The following is a 20,576-nucleotide window of genomic DNA, read 5'->3' on the forward strand; positions in this document are numbered from 1 at the left end:
TGAGTCAGCAGGACAGGGAGGGAGGAATCCAGGACTGTGAGCTCAGGTGAAGTCCCCCCTCTGCCCTGACCTGCGCCTTGTTATAAGGAGGCATCATGTGCACATTTTCTTCAGGTTGGTGTTTTAAGAAATGCAAGGGTGCCTGGAGGGGAGCTCAGTCGGTTGAACGTCCAACTTCGGCTCAGGTCGTGATCTCGCGGTCCGTGAGTTCGAGCCCCGCGTCGGGCTCTGTGCTGACCGCTCGGAGCCTGGAGCCTGCTTCCCATTCTGTGTCTCCCTCTCTCTCTCTGCCGCTCCCCCGTTCATGCTCTGTCCCTCTCTGTCTCAAAAATAAATAAAACATTAAAAAAAAAAAAAGAAATGTAGCATCTAAGCACAGGTGTCCTGATCTAAAAGTCGGCTGCTGGGGTGTGGGTATGGGCTGCTGGAGAGGGACAAGGGGGCCCCCAGCCCAGCCGTGAGCCACATCCAGACCTGTAGGGAGGTGGCCGCACAGTGGGGCTAGAATCAGGCAGAAGGGGGGTCCCGGCCCAGCCCCAGCGTGTTCTGGTGATGCGATCTTGGACTCATTGCTTAACCAACTCGCCTCAGTTCCTCCTCCGAGAGATGGTAAGACACAAGTGCACTTACCTCGCAGACTCGCCGAGAGAGGTTTACTCCGCACGAACCGCGGAAAGCCTTTAGCAGAGGCCCTGCTGTGATGAAAGCGCTCAGGAAAAGCTGTTTTGCTTATTGAACAGTCATTTCTCTGCCCCTCGTCGCCTCCTGCAACTTCCCCACCGCGGAGGCAGCCCCCACCCCCTGTCACTCCTGCAACAGTCCGAGTCCTTTCTGTCCCCTCATACTGGGGGCTGACGGCTCTTTGATCTTTTCCACAGTGGAGACTTAGGCGCATTTTGTGATTCGTTCAGGATTCGTGCTGTGCAACACAGGCAGAGGCTTGACACGTTTAAAAAGTATCCAGACTGGGGCGCCTGGGCGGCTCAGTGGGTTAAGCCTCCCGCTCTTAATTTCGGCTCAGGTCATGATGTCATGGTTTGTGAGTTCAAACCCTCCATCAAGTTCTGCGCTGGCAGTGAGGAGCCTGCTCAGGATTCTCTCTCTCTCTCTCTCTCTCTGCCCCTCTTGCGCGCGCGCGCTCTCTCTCTCTCTCTCAAAATAAATAAATAATTTAAAAACAATAGACAAAACGTATCCCGATTAATCTTCCTCTGTGACAATGAACCCTCAGGCCTGTCCACCCCAACGTCACACTTCTGGGTGTCCTTCCAGCCACCGGGGGTCGCAGAAGCCTCCCAAACGCCATGCTCCTGAGTCGTGCACAAAGCAGAAGTGAAATTTTCTCTCAGGGGAGAAACATTTCTGGCTGCTATTTGGGCGAAGGAGAAATGAGCTTAAAGATCTGTTATCTGCCGTCCCTTCTATTTCCTGTCTCTCTTGTCTATTTTTGTTAATGTTTATTTGTTTTTGAGAGAGACAGAGTGCGAGCAGGGGAGGGGCAGAGCGAGAGGGAGACACAGAATCCGAAGCAGGCTCCGGGCTCCGGGCTGTCAGCACAGAGCCCGACCCGGGGCTCGAACCCACAAACAGCGAGATCACGACCTGCGCTGAAGTCGACGCTTAACCGACTGAGCCAGCCAGGCGCCCCATTGTTTCTGTAGGCCTTTGGGCTTCACAGGAGGGCAGTGTGCAGTGGACAGAGGGAACCCAGAAACACCCTGGACCCCCGGCGAGCCAGAAGCAGGCCGTGCCGGCTGCAGAAGCCCTCCCACGACCCCCCTGGGAAAATGTGGGTGAGTGGAAGCGTGTGGTCCGAGCTCAGTCTCTGCGCCCCGGCTGGGCCCCGAGACCTGGGGCCCAGGAGCTGGTGACCGGAAGATGGGTGACCCTCAAGGAAGCTCGGACGCTCTACTGCTCTGCAATCACTTCCTTTCACACATGCAAGGCTGAGGTTGACCTGAGCTCTCCTGCAAGAACCTTCTGGCCACCCCCCCCCCCACCTCCCCGCCCCGGAGCTTCTGAAGGTTCTGTGTTTGTTTCTCCTGCCGATGCCCCTATATTCCCAAGCTGCCTTCTGTTCGGTTTGATTTGTGGCTGTTCCTCTGAAATGTTTCTGCATTCGTGTATGTGACCTTGAGAATCTGGAAGATCACAAGGTATTGGTGTTTGGGGCCAGGTTTTCCTGTGAGCTTAGTGCCTCGAGGAGCAGGGAAAAAGCACCCCAAATCTCCTGGCCCTCCCAAGGCTGAACAAGCCGCTCGGGACCTCGGGGAAACCTTTTTGGGCTCTGCCTGTACATTTGGCCCCAAGGGCGTCCTCATCATCAGCTGAAGCTCGGCAGGCACGGGTCCCTCAGCTGGTGGGATAGTGCGGGAGAAAAGAGGAACTCAGTGGATAGTCTACACTCGGGGGTGGAGAGCAGCCCTGCCCTTCACCCTCTCAGTGGCTTTTGCCAAGTCCCTCGCAGACTCTCCATTTTGTCGTCTGCGATGTGAGCATCCCTGCTGACCTCGCGGGCTGCGCGATAGATAGATGATAGAATGGGCCAGAAAGCAGTTTGCAACTGCAGTCATCAGACCGGCATCTCCCAGAGTTCTAAGGAATCCTGGTCTTAAAGAATGTTAACAGGTGCTATTTGAAAGAACACATTTCTTTTTTCTACATTAAAAATAGGATTGGGAGGGGCGCCCGGGTGGTTCAGTCGGTTAAGCGTTTGACTTTGGCTCAGGTCATGAACTCATAGTTCGTGAGTTCGAGCTCCACGTAGGGCTCTGGGCAGACAGCTCAGAGCCTGGAGCCCGCTGCAGATTCTGTCTTCCTCTCTCTCTCTCTGCCCCTCCCCGGCTTATGCTCTGTCTGTCTCTCTCTCTCAAAAATAAATAAACATTAAAAAAAACTAAAAAAAAAGGAAGAAGAATCATAGGTGGTTGTGTTTACCCTCACATAAATCAGCCCCCATCCTAAGCTTCTCTAAAGCTTAATCTCTCAATTGGTAGGAAGACTTTGCCCTGACCAGAGCACCCAGGAAGGGCTCCCATGGTTCATTGCTTGCACGTGGAGAACGCTCTGGGGTCCCTCCCGGGAAGATCCAAGCCTCTCCTGAATTCCATATTCCCCGTCGACGTACCCCGAGGTGATTCCGGAACCGTCACCTTTTTAGGCCTCTCCGTGTTGACTTCCCTCTATCGCCATCGCCAACGGCTGGCGTGTTCCACAAGGTAAAGAAGTTCTTCGGTTGCTGAAATCACTCCGGGAGAATTCTAAGTCCCCAGCGAGGGGGTGGAGACTGAGCTCAGGGGCGGGTGGCCACTTACCAGACAGAAGTCCCAGCCCCGTCCCTGCCGGCCACCCTCCTTCTCATGAAGGACACTCAGTGTCCACACCAGGCTTCCACCCTCCCCGCTGCTGGAGGTGTGGTGACTTTTGAACTTGGGGAGTTTGGAAAGGATAGCAGGGAAGGCATCGCTCAGCCCTGTCCTCTTCGCCAGGAAAGGGAGCTGCCCGCGGCCCTTGGGGTTGCCTTTGCCTCCGTAGATAAAGCATCCAGTTCTGCGGTTTAGTGAACGGGGTCATGTGTGGCCCCTTAATTTCTTAACATCCTCAGAACCAGAGAGGATAAGGGGACAGGTGAGGAGCGCAGGGGTGCTTTTTTCTCTTCCGATGATGCTGAGCACCAGAAAACTGAGGTCGGCCAGAAATGCCACGGAAGTTTAGAGGAGGGGCGGGCAGTTCCAAGCACCTGCTACGTTAAGACACCGTCATCGTGGTGGGGCCCTGGTTGGGCCTTTCCCACAAGCAGGCGGGTTTCATGGGCCACCTCACCTGACCCTCCCATAGATGGAGGTGTTGTTCTCACCTCCGTTTGCAGATGAGGAAGCCAAGCACCGTTCCAGCTGCCTGGACCCAGGAGTCCAGTCTTTCTAAGCAGAAAAGGATGTCCTCACGGGGAAGCTGGGCCTTCACTGCGGACGGGGTGCAGACCAGCAGAGAGGGGAGAGGGTGAGACTGTCCGAGGCATGTCTGGACCAGTGAGTCCCCCGTGAGGCTTGAATGGGAGACTTGGGGCGGAAAGAGGGTCCCCAGAAACGCAGCAGGAAGCCTTGGAGTTAGGCAAGGCCTCTGGCATTTTCTAACCCAGCCTCTCACCTGTGGAGAGCGTTTTCCTCATTCTCTGGTCCCTGTGGCTGTGGTCCCTGGCCCCCGGGAGCTGCCCTCGCAGGGCTGAATACGAAGGCCACTCAGGCCATGCGTCCCCAGCTCCATCAGGGGGCTCCCAGGATGGTCCCCCTTGTGGGACACGTTGCAGAGACTTCTTGCTCTCTGGGGCAGATATCTGCCTCGTGGCAGCCTCTCCCCACCCGGGGATGCCCCACAGAGCCCAAGGGAAAGGCCGACTCTATCATAATATAGCACAACTTCCTATCTCTTTTTTCCTACCAGACGTTTCCAGTTTCTCTAACTCTTCTCTGGCAAGGCTTCTGCTGACCCCCCCTGACACTGAAGCCTGGCTACCAAGCTGGCTCAAACTCGAGCCTCCGGGATGTCCATGAGCCCTCCCGACAGACTCCTTCCTTCCTCCCCCCATCTTTTCTTTGCCATTGGCAGTGGGTGTCACAGTCCCGCCTACATAAGAGATGTTTGATAGACGCTTGGCGAACTGCTTTGACGTCGTCCACGTGGCCAGTTTGTCAAAGGTCACGCCTCTAAGGTCAGAGCTCTTCCCACAAATGTTGGGTGATGCCTGCGCGGTGCCCAGCGTCACGACAGGCGCTCCGGACCCATCAGCACCTAGAGCCCGCACACGTGTCACGGTGGTAGCCTAGCCACAGCTCATGTTTGCTCGGCCCTGTGTATCCTACAGAGTCTTTCTTCCGTATTTATCTTAGTCGATTCCATGGCAACCTGATGATTTACAGGTGAGAAGGCTGAGGTCCAGCACGATCTGCTGATGAAGGTTATGGAGCTATTCGGTCACACAGAAAGGCACTTCTCGGGTCTTCTGGGGACGTCTAACCCTGCGCTCCACCTCGACTCATCAAGGTCTCCTCTAGAGCTCTGGGAAATAACTGGGTTATCCCGCGGTCCTCATCTTGCCTTCGCGGGAAAGTTCTGATTTAATTTAAAAACTCCCTTTGGTATTGAAGTATAATTGACGTACAACGTTACATCCGTTGCAGGTGCACAGCCTAGTGATTCCAACTACATTCCCTACCTTATTTCATGCTCACCACGATAAACGTAGTTACCGTCTGCCACTCGATTTTACTTTTTGCCCTGCCCCCTACCCCGGGTCAAAGCAATGTTTATTCAAGAATTATCGGGGCGCCTGGGTGGCGCAGTCGGTTAAGCGTCCGACTTCAGCCAGGTCACGATCTGGCGGTCCGTGAGTTCGAGCCCCGCGTCGGGCTCTGGGCTGATGGCTCGGAGCCTGGAGCCTGTTTCCGATTCTGTGTCTCCCTCTCTCTCTGCCCCTCCCCCGTTCATGCTCTGTCTCTCTCTGTCCCAAAAATAAATAAAAAAACGTTGGAAAAAAAAAATTAAAAAAAAAAAAAAGAATTATCTGCCCCCCTCCAAAAAGAGAAAAAGAGAGAGAGAGAGAGGACAATGCCAAGAGAATGCAGAACCCCGAAACGGCTGCTGAACATCAGCAGTGTTCATCTCAAAGATTACTCAACTGAGGGTTTAGTATGTAATTCCAGCAGCAGAAAAGAAGAACTGTACTGAACTTGATAACTTTCTGAAAACTTGCAGAGCAGCGAGCCTGTTGAAAAGGGGAAGCCGTCTTGTGTCCTACCTTCCCAATGCCTCTGATCAGACGGCTTCTCCATTTCGTGCGTGGCAAGACCTAAGCTGTCCCCGGGTGCATAAAGGACTTTGCTAAAGTCACAGGTACCATTTGCCTTCTTTCTGTTCTCTTCCGGGCAAGAACTTACTACATTGCGATAGAAGTCGCTCGCTTAAAAGTGATTTCCGGGTAGACCGCCAGGTTTCCAGGAACAAGGAGATGGAGAGAGGGATCCAGGCAGGGCAAGCGGTGCCTCTCCAGAGCGCTCTTGGATTGCGGAGGCAGAGGAGAGGGTGATTTAGTAGGTGGTATGGGGCCAAAGTAGGAGAGTTTGTTGTGACACATGTCCATTTTCTTCTTGCTTTCTCCCACTTTCCTTCTTTCCCCCACGCATGCTGTGATACCCTTGCCTCTCCCAGTCATCCACACTTGGCCTTTTGTACCTCATCAGTCAGCTTGCCCACGGCTGGGCCCATCGTGTGTTCGCCGTGCCTTCATAAATTCTCAACTACTGAGGACATGAGCGCTCCAAGTTAGCCATTTCGCGTGTATCGATGTTGACTTCGTAAGAAACAGTCCGTGAAAATAGAACTTGCATTTACGTGTGTACATACATCTACATAGCGCAGTTGTATATATACATGTGTATTTTAAGTGTTCATTGAAAATCCACCCTAAGTCAGGCTATGATGATGAATCAGTGAATCAAATGATTTGGTCTTCGTGTCTGGATCTGCAAGGTTGACTGTTTGTTTTTCCTAGACCTGTCCTAGAGGATAGGGGTAGAAATCCCTCCTAATCTTTTGGGAAACCTTGGATTGATGCGGGTGGAAGTTAACAGTTGTTTGACCGGTGTTTAGAGGGAGGGTGATGGGAGTATGGGGACTTTGGTACACGGAAGTGATGGGGGTATTTGTAGCTCTTTTCAGACGCTGGTGATGATTACATTGAACCAGGTAGGCTGAGTTATTTCTCTTGGGGCAAGAATCGTATGACTCAACAAGAAAAAAGCAGATGTACCCAGCATAAAATGGGTAAAGGGCACCGCCAGATAATTCACAGAAAAGGAAATATGGATGATTACCAATTACAGTTTTAAAAAATGCTCAGTAATTAAACAAATATTAGTTACACCATAATGACGTCTCTTTTGCCCATATACGTGGCCAATTTTTTTCTCCTTTCTGTCTTCTTGGTGTTGATGGATGCTTGCTGAGATTAGAGCCATCACCTACTACTGCCCAGAATATATACATCGCTGAACACTTTCTGGAAGCAATTTGACAAAACGCATCAAGAGACTTAGAAAACAGGTAGAAATTGTGCCTTGGGAAACCTACTCTAAGGAACTAATTTAAAAAAATACAAAGATGTTTATTACAGTATTATTTATAAAAGTGTAAATCTGGAACAACTTAATCGCACACCAATAAGACAATGATTAAATAGCCATGAATATCTATACAATACGTTGGTGTCTTTTCAAGTTATATTTCCTTTATTTAAAAAAATTTTTAATGTTTATTTATTTTTGAGAGAGAGAGCACAAGCAGGTGAGGGACAGAGAGAGAGAGAGAGGGAGGCAGAGGATCTGAAGTGGGCTCCACGCTGATGGCAGAGAGCCCGATGTGGGGCTCAGACTTACGAACCACGAGACCATGATCTGAGCTGAAGTCGGACGCTTAACCGACTGAGCCACCCAGGGGCCCCTACAAATTATATTTTCAAATAATTACTAGCCACATGGAACAGGGTGCAAGATATAACATTTAAAATGTCAGAATACAGAGGGTCACCTGGGTGGCTCAGTCGGTTGAGCGGTTGACGTTGGCTCAGGTCACAATCTCATGGTTCATGAGTTCAAGCCCTGTGACAGGCTCTGTGTGGACAGCCCACGAGCCTGGAGCCTGCCTCACATTTCGTGTCTCCCCCTCTCTCTACCCCTCCCCCACTCACACTCTGTCTCTCCCGGTCTCTCAAAATTGAAAAAATGTTAAAAAAAAAAATCAGAATACAGAAATGATATAAAAGTGTGATATGGTACCTAGAAAGGAGATCTGGGGCAGAGGTTCTTTCTCCGTTTTATGTGGTTTTACCCCAACCATGCTATTTTGACTACACAGTCATGCCTTCCCTATGAAAACATATTCCTCACAATCATCTCTTTCAACTAAATGGCAGATCAACCTGCAATACGATTAAAATTCAACCACGCTTGAAACACCCCATGTTGAAATATAAAGAGTCAATCTAATCTTTGGGCAAGAAAGTTGGTAAGAATATCCAAAATCACCGGGGCCCCCCGGGGGGCTCGGTCGATTAAGCGTCCGACTTCGGCTCGGGTCATGATCTCGTAGTCTGTGAGTTCGAGCCCCGCATCCGGCTCTGTGCCGACGGCTCGGAGCCTGGAGCCTGCTTCGGATTCTGTCTCCTTCTCTCTCTGCCCCTCCCCTGCTTGTGCTCTCTCTCAAAAATCAATACATGTAAAAAAAAAAAAAAGAAATTAAATAAAAAAGAATATCCCAAATCACTTGGCAGGTGAATAAAACCAAGTCACTTAAAATGAACTGACCACGCTCCAGCACGGAGTGTAGCCTTTGCTCTAGTAACTAATGATGATGATCAGCAGATGTGGAAGTCCCTGTGCTGCCCTAAAATACAGTGCCGAGAGGTTCTTGTGTGTTTCTGGGGAGGGAGCTTCCCGGCTCGCCAGGCAGCCCGTTCTGCTCCCACACAACCTGGTAGTTCCCACACGTCCTTCCCCAGGTGGGCCTGACTGTAGTCTCCTCCAATGCCATCAAGTTTCTGCGCTCCGGGAGTCTACTCCCTCTTCTGCAGGAAAAGCTATCACGTCAGTCCATCTCAAAGGGACCTAAAACATTGCCTAATCCAAACCTTTCGTAAAAAAGATTAGAGGGACGCCTGGGAGGTTCAGTCCGTTGAGCTTCTCACTCTTGGTTTTGCTCAGGTCATGATCTCATGCTTTGTGCATTCAAGCCCACCTTGGGCTCTGTGCTGACAGTGTGGAACCTGCTTGGGATTCTCTCTCTCTCTCTCTCTCTCTCTCTCTCTCCCTCTCTCTCTCTCTCTCAATCTCTCTCAAAATAAATAAACTTAAAAAGAATCTTAAAAAAAAAAAAAAAAAAGATTAGAAAACTTGGGTCCAGACCAAAGACAAATACTGGCAAAAACAAAACCAAAAACAAACAACAAACAAAGAAACAAAAACTAAAATTAATCTGAGGATTTGAAGCCTCTTATTTTTCATACAAAACATTCTGAGTTCTGTCAGCCACGGCGGATGTTTCTGGACCTTTCTCACCCTAGCCTGTCCTGTACTCCGGATTGACATTAACCCTCTTAACATGGGGTACCTGGGACAGAACATCATATTTCAAATGTGTAGTCTGAACCGTGAGAAGCAGGGCGAAAATTATTCGATTCAGTCCGGAAGTGTTCAGTAAGCAGCTGTCACTTGTCAGGAGTCCTACGGGCACAGTGACCAGTCGCTAGTTCTGCACTGTCCACTCTGGTGACGACTTGCACATGCGGTGACTTCAATTTAAATTCACTACATTTAAATAAAATGAAAAGGTCAGCCACATTTCGAGCGCTCAACAGCCATTTGGCGAGGGGTGCCTCATTGGACAACACAGACCCAGAACATGTCCGTCATTGCAGAAGAGTTCTGTTGGGTAGCACCACACCAGATAATTCTTTTGACCATTCCAGGTTCTCTGTAAAAAAAAAAAAAAAAAGTGAAAGGTTGGGAGGCCTGGCTTCACTGTATAGTGGGAAGCAATCCAAGTAGCTAGTTGGAGAGGTAATTGGATGAATAAATGAAGGGGGGGCAGCTGGGTAGAGACGTCGATGGAGAATCAGGTACGTGGATTTCCTGTCTTCTGGGTGATCTATTAATACAGATTAAAATTGGGGCACCTGGGTGGCTTGGTCGGTTAAGCGTCCGACTTCGGCTCAGGTCATGATCTCACGGTGAGTTCGAGCCCCGGGTCGGGCTCTGTGCTGACAGCTCAGAGCCTGGAGCCTGTTTCAGATTCTGTGTCTCCCTCTCTCTCTGCCCCTCCCCTGTTCATGCTCTGTCTCTCTCTGTCTCAAAAATAAATAAACGTTAAAAAAAAAATTAAAAAAAAATACAGATTAAAATTGAGTTCGCTCTCAGGGTTGCTGTGTCACAGCGTTGACATTCTTTATTTTGCTTCTTGCCTAAGCTCGAGGAGGTTGGAGGGTATATAACTGAGGGACAGAAAACAGCTTCATAAAATTCAGGAGAGATTTCATGTCCCCTGAGAGTAGGGGAGCCGTAAGAATCAGGGTGGCCCAGGAGCGTCTGCGTGGCTCAGTCAGTTAAGTGTCTGACTCTTGATCTCGGCTCAGGTCTTGATCTCAGGGTTCTCGAGTTCAAGCCCCGCTTTGGGCTCCACACTGAATGCGAAGCCTACTTAAAAAAAAAAAAGAAAAGAAAAAGGAATCAGTGTGGCCTGGGTCCTACCTCCAGAAATTCTGGTTTAACTATTCAGGGGTACAGCCTGGCATTGGGATTGCAAAATCTCCCCAGCGTTTGCCAAGAGCAGCCAGGGCTGAGAACAATTGCCGTAGCCAACTTCTTCTGTCTGTGGAAATCCCCTCCCTTAATGTCCCTATCAGGCAGCCACCCACCCTCTGCTTAGGCGTCTCTAGTTACAGTCTGCTCAGCACCTCACGTGTCCTTTGGGATGATCCCCCTCAAGCTCTTTGTTTCTTTTTTTAAAAATTTTTTGGCTGTTTATTTTTTTGAAAGAGAGAGAAAGAGAGAGACAGAGAGAGACAGAGCGTGAGCAGGGGAGGGGCGGAGAGAGAGGGAGACACAGAACCCGAAGCAGGCTCCAGGCTCTGAGCTGTCAGCACAGAGCCGACTCGGGGCTCGAACCCATGGCCTGTGAGATCATGACGTGAGCCGAAGTTGGACGCTTCACCAACTGAGCCCCCCGGGCGCCCCTCAAACTCTTTCTTATGTGGTGTTTGACTTTGCCTCTTGGAACGACCTCCTGTGGTTGACGGTGAATCACGTTTAGGTTCTTATCTACACACCAGTACCTCGCTCTCTTTCCTACCCAAAGTGTCTTTTCTCCTAGGTGGATGGATACCTCTGGCTCCTTCAACTCATCTTTACCAGGTAGGGTTTCTTCTCCACTGCATTGCAGTTTGGGCAATGTTCACATTCAGTGTCTTGCCTGGGACCTAGCACAGGGCTCTGGATGTAGTCTCAGACCACTTTAAAATGCCATCACAGGCTAACCTGTCATTCTAGCTGACCATAAGGTTAGCCTGTGATGGGCTTTGAAAACAAAGCCGAACCCCAAACTTCCTGCCTAAGATCAGCAACAGGCAGCATTGTTTGAAACGGCAAAGCGTATCTGTTGATAGGAGACTGGCTAAATAAACTGGTTTATCCACACAGTGGATTCTCTGCAGCAGGGACAAAGAGAACCTTCCACTGCTAAGTGAAAAAAGCAAGGTGCGTGATGACGAATGTAGTGTTCTGCTTTTATGCAGCCAACAGGGTAAGATTAGAAAATATCTACCTGCTTACGCTTGTGTATGGAAGCCCTGGGAAGGAAGAGCAGTTACCCACACGGTTGAGCGGGGGTGTTGGGGGGCAATCTTCTGCGTGCCTTCGGAGCCGAGGCCCGGCAGTGTTTGTTGTAGATTACCTTTTCAAGGATGTTTTGTAGAAACGGCCTCGGAAGACAGAACATCTCTCTCCAGGGCAGACAAAGAGTTTTGTCTGCTATCTGGTGGAATTCAAATAATGTTTCCCTCCTGGGCAAAGACTGGGCAGGCTTGTTGTCAGCCCCGTATGAACGATTGGAGGTTCCTGGACTCAGATTCCTCGGCTGTGAGGCAAATCTGCTGTACGTGGCCCCCGTGCGACTTGGGGGCAGGGAGAACCGTGAACTTCGAGTTCACGTGTCTGCTGTGCCACGAGCAATACATCCTGTGTCCTTTATCTGATGGGCACGTGCCTTCTGCTGGTATCCACGAGGAAGTGGCAGGCTTACTTGTTAGCCTACAGGTAGGGTAAGATCTTAGACCCTTCACAGTTCTTGACGGGGAAGAGACACATGGGGATGTGCTGTAGGAAGAGACTTTTTGTTGTGTCTCTTCTCATAGCATTAGGGTTTTTTTTAAACTTTTTTTTTTTTCAACGTTTATTTATTTTTGGGACAGAGAGAGACAGAGCATGAACGGGCGAGGGGCAGAGAGAGAGGGAGACACAGATTCGGAAACAGGCTCCAGGCTCTGAGCCATCTGCCCAGAGCCCGACGCGGGGCTCGAACTCCCGGACCGCGAGATCGTGACCTGGCTGAAGTCGGACGCTTAACTAACTGCGCCACCCAGGCGCCCCACGTAGCATTAGGTTTTGAACCATATGATTGTGTCTATTACCTACTCAGTCATAAATATCATGACATTTGAAATAAAAATGTTACTCTTGTAAAAAAAAAAAAACTTTTGTCATGTAAATTTAGATTAAGTTAATGGAAGTTGTCTGCAGATTATGGGAAGTGATGATTTCTTGGCATCCCCAAGGTGGGCAGAATTAAGTGCCCAGTAGAACTCTCCTGATTCCTGGTTCCATAATTTGCCAGGAATTAATCTATTATCTATCTATCTATCTATCTATCTATCAATCATCTGTCTCTGTCTCTATCCCCTACCTGTCATCTTTGTGAGAAATAATCTGACCTCTGATACCTCTCTGTCGGTAAGGAAATGGATTAATATAATCCGGCATTCCCATCAGGTTATTTAATTTGGTTGAGGTCCATACTTATTCGTAGAAATCCAAAGTCCTCATTTAGTATAACTAAAGATGTTAACGGAGGCTGAAATGTCTGGTTGAAACCATTGGATACCAATCATTGTAAGTTTTCTAGAACCTTGGGTCATGGACCACAGACCGGATATTTGTGGAAAGAGAAGCATTTCTGTTCAGATGGAAGAAATGTTTGCTCTTCTGAAGTCATATTTTACTACCTTGGACAAGATCTTAGATATTCTGGAAGGGCCCAAGAACTTGAGACACAAAGGTCAACAGGTGGAGGGGAGGAGAGCTCATATACAGTTCTAGGCGTATATTAACATACACGCTGGGTCAGTGTTCTAGATGCTCTCGACCGTGTTAGTTCAGATAATCCTCACCTCACTCCTCAGTCCACGGAATACATTCTTTGCTTGGCTTCTGGGACACCAGCTCTCCTGGTTTGGCTCCTACCTCACCGTCCACTCCTTCTGAGTCTCTCGTGCTGTGTCCTTCTTTTTCTTCTGAACTCTGATTTTTTTTTTTTCTGAGAGCGAAAGAGACAAAGCACTTGCACACCCACAAGCCAGAGTAGTGACTTTACTAGACTGACGTAATCATTCGGCCTGTGGCTTTCTACCTGCCGTTCCTGGTTTTAAGCAAACTCCCCTGTTGTCAAGGATCAGCACTCTTCATCAGTAGGCACAGCAGATTTCCCCTTCAGTGAAGTTTCATTACAAAATGATTTAAAAAAAAAATTTTTTTTTTAACTTTTATTTATTTTTGAGACAGAGAGAGACAGAGCGTGTGTGGGGGAGGGGCAGAGAGAGAGGGAGACACAGAATCGGAAACAGGCTCCAGGCTCCGAGCCGTCAGCCCAGAGCCCAACGCGGGGCTCGAACTCACGGACCACGAGATCGTGACCTGAGCTGAAGTCGGACGCTTAACCGACTGAGCCACCCAGGCGCCCCTACAAAACGGGTTTCACATTAGCCGTATCGTTTTTCACCCAGCCGACAAGAACTCGTTTGCCTTTACTTCTAAAAGCATTCAGGGGGTGCCTGGGGGGGGCTCAGTTCGGTTGAGCATCTCACTTGGGCTCAGGTCATGATCTCACAGCTTGCGAGTTCGAGCCCCGGTCGGGCTCTGTGCTGTCAGCACGGAGCCTGCTGCGGATCTTCTGTCCGCCCCCCCCCCCCCCGCCCCCGTCTGCCCCTTCCCTGCTTGTGCGCTCTCTGTCTCCAAAATAAATAAGTCTTAAAAGCAAAAAAAGCATTCAGACAAGTCCGAGAAACACTGCAAACGATTAGCTCAGGGTATATCTCTGGCTTTGGCTACCGTAGACTGTAGCTCTAATATTGTGGAGAGTCATGACTTCCACATACAGTAGACACCCACAGTGAGGAGCCCTTTCCAGAGAAAGGAGCCCACCATCACGCCAAAGGTCCCCGTCCTGTGGCCAGATGCTGACGGGCAGGTGAGGCTAGAGAGAGCCCAGGTTTCTTTGAGTCAAGAACACTGCGGATCAAGTCCCAACTTAGCCGTTTGCTCTCTGTGTGATCATAAGTTAGGGAATTTCTCTGAGAGGGAGACACGGAATCCGAAGCAGGCTCCGGGCTCTGAGCTGTCCGCGCAGAGCCGACACGGGGCTCGAACCCACAGAACCGTGAGATCGTGACCTGAGCCGAAGTCGGACGCTTAACCGACTGAGCCACCCAGGCGCCCCGAAGTGTTCATTTTCTAATCCCTTCAAGACCACACGTATTCAGAAAGTCTCCTGTTTTTATCTTTTTCCGGCTTAGGTCCAATGGTTTAGTGGAATGCATGCAAATGGAATCAGGAATATTGAAGAATATGTGGCAAAGGCGATGTTTGAAGCCTGAGGAGGAGAGGGTGGTTATTCACCCATTTACAGAGAAGGAAAATAGATGGCACTTCGTGCCACATATCAAACTAAATTCACAGTGGGTTAGAGATGCGTAGGTATGAAATGTTGAACCGCAAAGATACTAAGATATATACAAACATTCATGACATCTGGGATGTGGATGTCCTCACTGAATGGAACCCCAATGCGATAATAGCGTGGGTTTTAGAGCAAAAGGGCACAGGATCAAGTCCCAGTTCTGCTGTGCACAGAATAGCCTCAGGCAACTGACCAAGCTTTGCCAAGCCTCTGTTTGCTCATCTATAAAGTGGGGATGGGAAAACCTACCTTGCAAAGTTGTGAGATCAAGCAAACTATGTGAAATGTTTGGCCTAAGGAAGGTTCAATTATCATAGACTTTTTTTTAATGTTTATTTATTTTTTTTTTTTTAATTTTTTTTTTCAACGTTTATTTATTTTTGGGACAGAGAGAGACAGGGCATGAACGGGGGAGGGGCAGAGAGAGAGGGAGACACAGAATCGGAAACAGGTTCCAGGCTCTGAGCCATCAGCCCAGAGCCTGACACGGGGCTCGAACTCACGGACCGCGAGATCGTGACCTGGCTGAAGTCGGATGCTTAACCGACTGCGCCACCCAGGCGCCCCTAATGTTTATTTATTTTTGAGAGAGAGAGAGAGAGAGAGAGTGGAGGAGGGGCAGAGAGAGAAAGAGAGGGAGAGAGAGAAAAAGGATCCCAAGCAGGCTCCTGGCTGACAGCAGAGAGCCTGATGCAGGGCTCCAACTCACGAGCCGGGAGATCATGACCTGATCTGAAATCAAGAGTCGGCAGCTCAACCGTCTGAGCCACCCGGGTGCCCCCTAAAGAGAAATTTCTCAGAAAAATCTCCCTTCCCCCAGTCTGGTGGTTGTATGTTAACTCCACCCAAGCTCAAAGAGGGAAACCAAAACATTAAGATCTTTAAAGCAAAATTCAAATGCTCTCTACCTCATGTGACTTCCACGTCAAGTTTCTTAGATCTCAGGGTGTGGTTTCAGGTGCTGATGAGTACGCGCTTCAGCTTATAATTTGCCCACGTTTTCAACCCACTTACCTTGAGAAAGCGTGTTTGCCAAATCTTCCAGCTGTCCTTGCTAGAAGGCATCTGCCGTTAGTGACAGTTTAATTGGTAAGGGAATTCAGACAACTTCCACATCTTACAACTTTAAAAATTACCTGGGACGCCTGGGTGGCTCAGTCGGTTAAGCATCCGACTTCGGTTCAGGTCACGATCTTAAGGTGAGTTCGAGCCCCGCGTCGGGCTCTGCGCGGACCGCTCAGAGCCCGGAGCCTGCTTCGGATTCTGTGTCTCCCTCTCTCTCTCTCTGCCCCTCCCCTGTTCATGCTCTGTCTCTCTCTCAAAAATAAATGAGCACTTAAACATTTTTAAAAATTACCGTCCCCCCCCCCACAACTATTTTCATTATTTGCTCATTGCGTTTTATATGCATACAGTTTCGCGATGTCGCCGTCTTCCTGCACGCACTTTATATTCTCTTCATCTCCCACGACCACTTGCTGGTGATTCCACCTGGTTTTAGTGAACTAGTTTTAGTGACTGTAGAATAATCTATTGCATCAGTGGACTACGATTTGTCCAAAATCTCCTTCGTGTGTCAAACCTTTCAACAGTTTCCATTTCTCTTGTTTCTTTCTGTTACGAAACGAGGCCACAAGGAACATCTGTACCTTGTGATTTGATTCGGCGGATTTCTTCCCCTTGGGGTAAATTCCTCAGAGTAGAACCACTGGCTCAAAGCCACGTGTACCTTGTTGATTCTTGTTGTTTATAACATTTCAGAAACTTATTGAACCGAGTTACATTACATCAGCAATGTCTTATTGTTCTCGGCTTGCCCCAACCTCACCAGCATTGATGGAGTGACATCACTTACTTTTTTTTTTTTTAATGTTTATTTTTGAGAGACAGTGCAAGCGAGGGAGGGGCAGAGAGAAAGGGGAACCGAGGTTCCAAAGCACGGAGCTGACAGCAGAGAGCCTGATGTGGGGCTCGAACTCACAAACGGCGAGATCATGACTCGGGCTGAAGTCGGAGGCTCAACTGACTGAGCCGCCCAGGCGCCCCTACTTTTTTTTTTTTTTTTTGACATTCCAAACTTCAATATATTTTCTAAAGAAGAGTCTCTAATTCTAGATGACGGGGGGAGGGGGAGGGCTCCTCTCCTTCTGACTCCAGGAATTGCGAGAGGAAGAGTCCAAGGTCACCGAAGAAAGCAGTTGTGCTCGGGGGTTCCTGTCTCCCCCATCCAGGCTTTGACCAGAGTTAGAGGGTGTGAAGGGCTGTTTGATAAATTGGGGAGGGGGCCCTCGCAGACCCTCCTCTCTGCAAGTCGCTTTCTTATTCACATGGGTGGCCGGCACAGTTAAGCTGGTGGTCAGGGGGAAAAATCGTTTCATCTGTACCCTCGAGTGTCCCTGGGTCTGTCCATGGCACGGACACGGAGTCAAGGAGCAGTGTGTCTGCTCAGTGCCTGTCAGTTCAGGAGAAGGTGCCAGAAGTCTGATGACGTGGCAGCCACAGAGGGCCCCCCACTGCGGCCAGGGCTGCAGAGGTCACTATGCCCAGGGATGATTGAGAATGAATGGGTCGTGAGGCCATGAGCCACAAAACGGCAGGTGCCAGCAGAAAGTTCAGGGTCGGGACCAGGTGGCCCTTCCTCAGCAGACACCAGCCACATGACTAGGACTGACAGAAGACCAGGGCGCCTTCTTCCCACTCCCCCCAAGCAGGCCCCTCCCCCATATCTCCACTGCCATCTTCGAAAGGCCCAATGAGAGGAGATGAGAAGCCAAAATTAAGAAGCTGGCAACGTAAACAGGATGAGAAAAAACTAAAGCCGTCCTTCACATGAATGGGTCAGGCTAAGTTTAAACCACTCTGGACTGCAATTTGTGAATCCTTCTTCCTGCTGCCCGGTGGAAAGCTGGTAAGATCCAAATCGTTTTTGGAGACTGAAGAAACTTCATTTGCGTTGCGTAGCTGAGGTGCCCTGTGAGCAGTTTTAGAGAACCAGCTAAGGTAGTGGGAATGCAGTTTTCGGTAAAACTCGCACCCGTGCATGCATATCTGTATCAAGAAATGCTCCTGGTGGTGAAATCTGGGGTGGTTTTTACTTTTGTGTTTTTGCTTTTCTCTACTGTTGCTGCCTGTTGGCTGTTACTGTACCATCCTTCCCAAAATGCAAAAAGACCTTTTTTAAAAAATGTTTATTTATTTATTTATTTTGGGAGACAGAGCGCAAGCAGGGGAGGGGCAGAGGGAAAGGGAGAGAGAGAGAATTTTAAGTAGGATCCACACCCAGCGTTGAGCCGGACATGGGGCTCGATCCCACGACCCTGAGATCATGACCTGAGCTGAAATCAAGAGTCGGATGCTCAACCAACTGAGCCACCCAGGTGCCCCCAAAAAGACATTTTTGAAAGCCTAACTCAAACGTCTTGACAGTTTCAGACCTCCTGAAACTGTCATTCTGCTCTGGACTATGGAGACAGATGAAAACCATTTCAGTTTTCATATCTCTGACCCCATGTAATTAGTCGTCAAAGGACTTGGCTTCTGACTCCGGAGAACCTGCATTCCTCCCTGTGCCTTGCACCCCAGAACCCCCAAAAGATTCTACAGTCTGATCGTGGTCCTGTTGGAAGCGACACACAAATTAAAGTTATGATCATCGAGTTGAACAAAACCCCAGTGAATTTTTTTTTGTTTTAATTTGACTTGTTTTTAGATCAGCCTCAGAGAAAAGGAAAGATAATAGAAATATTAAGTAGAGGCTTCTATACTTTTGCTCTTGGGAGCAAGTGACTCTTTATTTTTTGCTTTAGGCATTAAAGTTTACAGGCATGCTCTCTGTGATTAGAAATGCGTGATGGACAAAATAATGGGTATTTTTTTTTTCCCTCAGAGGCTGTGGATTGTGCCGTTAGGGGTAAGAATGCTGGAAAGATCATACAATCAGCTGTTTTTCAGTGCCGTTTTCCACCTAAAAGCCTGAGTGTGTTACTTATCAGTGTGCTGCCCTGGGACAGAGCCATGAAAATAGATTAAGTTCTATCGAAGAGACCCTATTTCTTCCTACGTTGATATGAAACATCTTCTCATTGCCTTCCTTTTGGTTCTGCTTCTATGAATTTTACAGCTTTTTTGATCTTGATCCTGAACATAACTTCAAGTGGTATCGTGATTCTTGTGTGCGGGATGAGTAAATGAGGCTCGAAGTTCAGCTCTCGCCCCCAAGTCCTACAGCTGGTGGCAGGAACGGCCAGGGATGCCTCCTGCCCGTGTCCAATCTCGCTGTGACTACCCAGGACCTTGACAGGTGCTGACCTTTGGGGTCCCGGTATTTTATTAAGAAGCAAAGACAGTGCCTCGCCATTGGCTCTAATTATTGCCCTCCTGAGATTTACCTTGAGAAATGCCACTGACCTATGGTCACATCCTTACACTTGTCCCTTCCTCAGAGAAAGGAGAAAGTCAGTAGGACTTCTTCCGAGGAGACAGGGCAGAGATGAACAGGAACTCCTTCCTCATCTGTCTTTCCTTCTTCTCCAGTGAAGTCTGTAATCTTTTTTTTTTTTTTAATTTTTTTTTTCAACGTTTATTTATTTTTGGGACAGAGAGAGACAGAGCGTGAACGGGGGAGGGGCAGAGAGCGAGGGAGACACAGAATCGGAAACAGGCTCCAGGCTCCGAGCCATCGGCCCAGAGCCCGACGCGGGGCTCGAACTCACGGACCGCGAGATCGTGACCTGGCTGAAGTTGGAGGCTTAACCGACTGCGCCACCCAGGCGCCCCTGAAGTCTGTAATCTTAAAAGCAGGCACTGGCTTTAGGGATCCTTGTTTAAAAAACATCAAATCTGCTAAGAAATTCCGTTAGCCTAACCCTCCTACTCGGCAGGGACTTTATGAAGCAGGGACTCTAGGGGGTCTGCTGTTGGCATATGACTGGATTATCTCAGCATTATGAGAAGCAGGAAAGGGGAAGCAGCCTTTGTTTATTGCTTATAACTGTAATGGCTATAATAGTTGGTAACAACTAGAATGGTGAGGTCTTTCAAAGTTAAACAGGTTTTTTTTAATGTGTATTTATTTTATTTTATTTTTTATTAAAAAAACTTTTTTGACACTTATATATTATTGAGAGACAGAGCATGAGCAGGGGAGGGGCAGAGAGAGAGGGAGACACAGAACCCGAAGCAGGCTCCAGGCTCTGAGCTGTCAGCACAGAGCCCGACGCGGGGCTCGAACTCATGGACCGCGAGATCGTGACCTAAGTCAGAGTCGGACGCCCAGCCAACTGAGTCACCCAGGTGCCCCAAAAGTTAAACTTAGTGGCTTTTTGTTTTTGAATCTAGTGAGGAGAAAACTGGACAATGAAACTGAAAATCTAGCCTGAACTTTTATATTTACTCGTTAGAGGATTTGGGGTAAATTACTAAACTGCTTCGAGGTTGAGAGTTTCCCCATCAGCTCTGATGAACGGCGCATTGTTAAGGGGCCACAGAGAGGGGTAGTTATTTGTAACGATAACAATCACTATGATTGCAACCATTTGGTTTTGAAACAGGCAAGATGATTCCAAAAGTCGTATATAAACTGTAAAACATAAAATTCAAAATGCCTGAAAAGATATGGCGACAATAAAGAGCATAATATTATTATTATCACTCTCCAGCCTGCTTTTTCCTGTTTTGTGTTTCTTCAAACGCTTGCAGAAATGAACGCCTTCTTTCTTCACCCCATCCGCCCCCTTTCTGTTTCTTTTCCCTTGGTGAATCGCGCTGACTTTCAAAGCTTCGCATCTTTCATGCCTGACGCCTCCCCGCACAGCATCCCGGACATACTTCTAAACACGCGCTAAAGATCATTGAAGCATCTAGGTTGTATCTAGGTTGTTTAATCATACGTGGTTTTGTGGGTAAATGGATAAATCAATGGGCGTGGCTCGCCAAGGGTGACCGTACCTAATTGTGGGGTTGTTTTTTGGTTTTGTTTTCGTTTGTCGTCGTCATCGTCGTCGTTGTCTTTCTATCATAGGGAC

General features: G+C 48.8%; 1 long non-coding RNA gene across 1 annotated transcript; it reads left to right on the plus strand.

Annotated features, from left to right (window-relative positions):
• Positions 1-5,603: 5,603 nt before the first annotated feature.
• On the plus strand, positions 5,604-10,963 carry LOC122487179. Its single transcript, XR_006298325.1, has 3 exons — positions 5,604-6,387; positions 7,008-7,098; positions 10,918-10,963. It is a non-coding gene; the product is annotated as an uncharacterized LOC122487179 (long non-coding RNA).
• The last annotated feature ends 9,613 nt before the right edge of the window (positions 10,964-20,576 follow it).

The sequence above is a fragment of the Prionailurus bengalensis genome, chromosome A2, assembly GCF_016509475.1.
Source record: "Prionailurus bengalensis isolate Pbe53 chromosome A2, Fcat_Pben_1.1_paternal_pri, whole genome shotgun sequence".
Classification (NCBI taxonomy): Eukaryota; Metazoa; Chordata; class Mammalia; order Carnivora; family Felidae; genus Prionailurus; species Prionailurus bengalensis.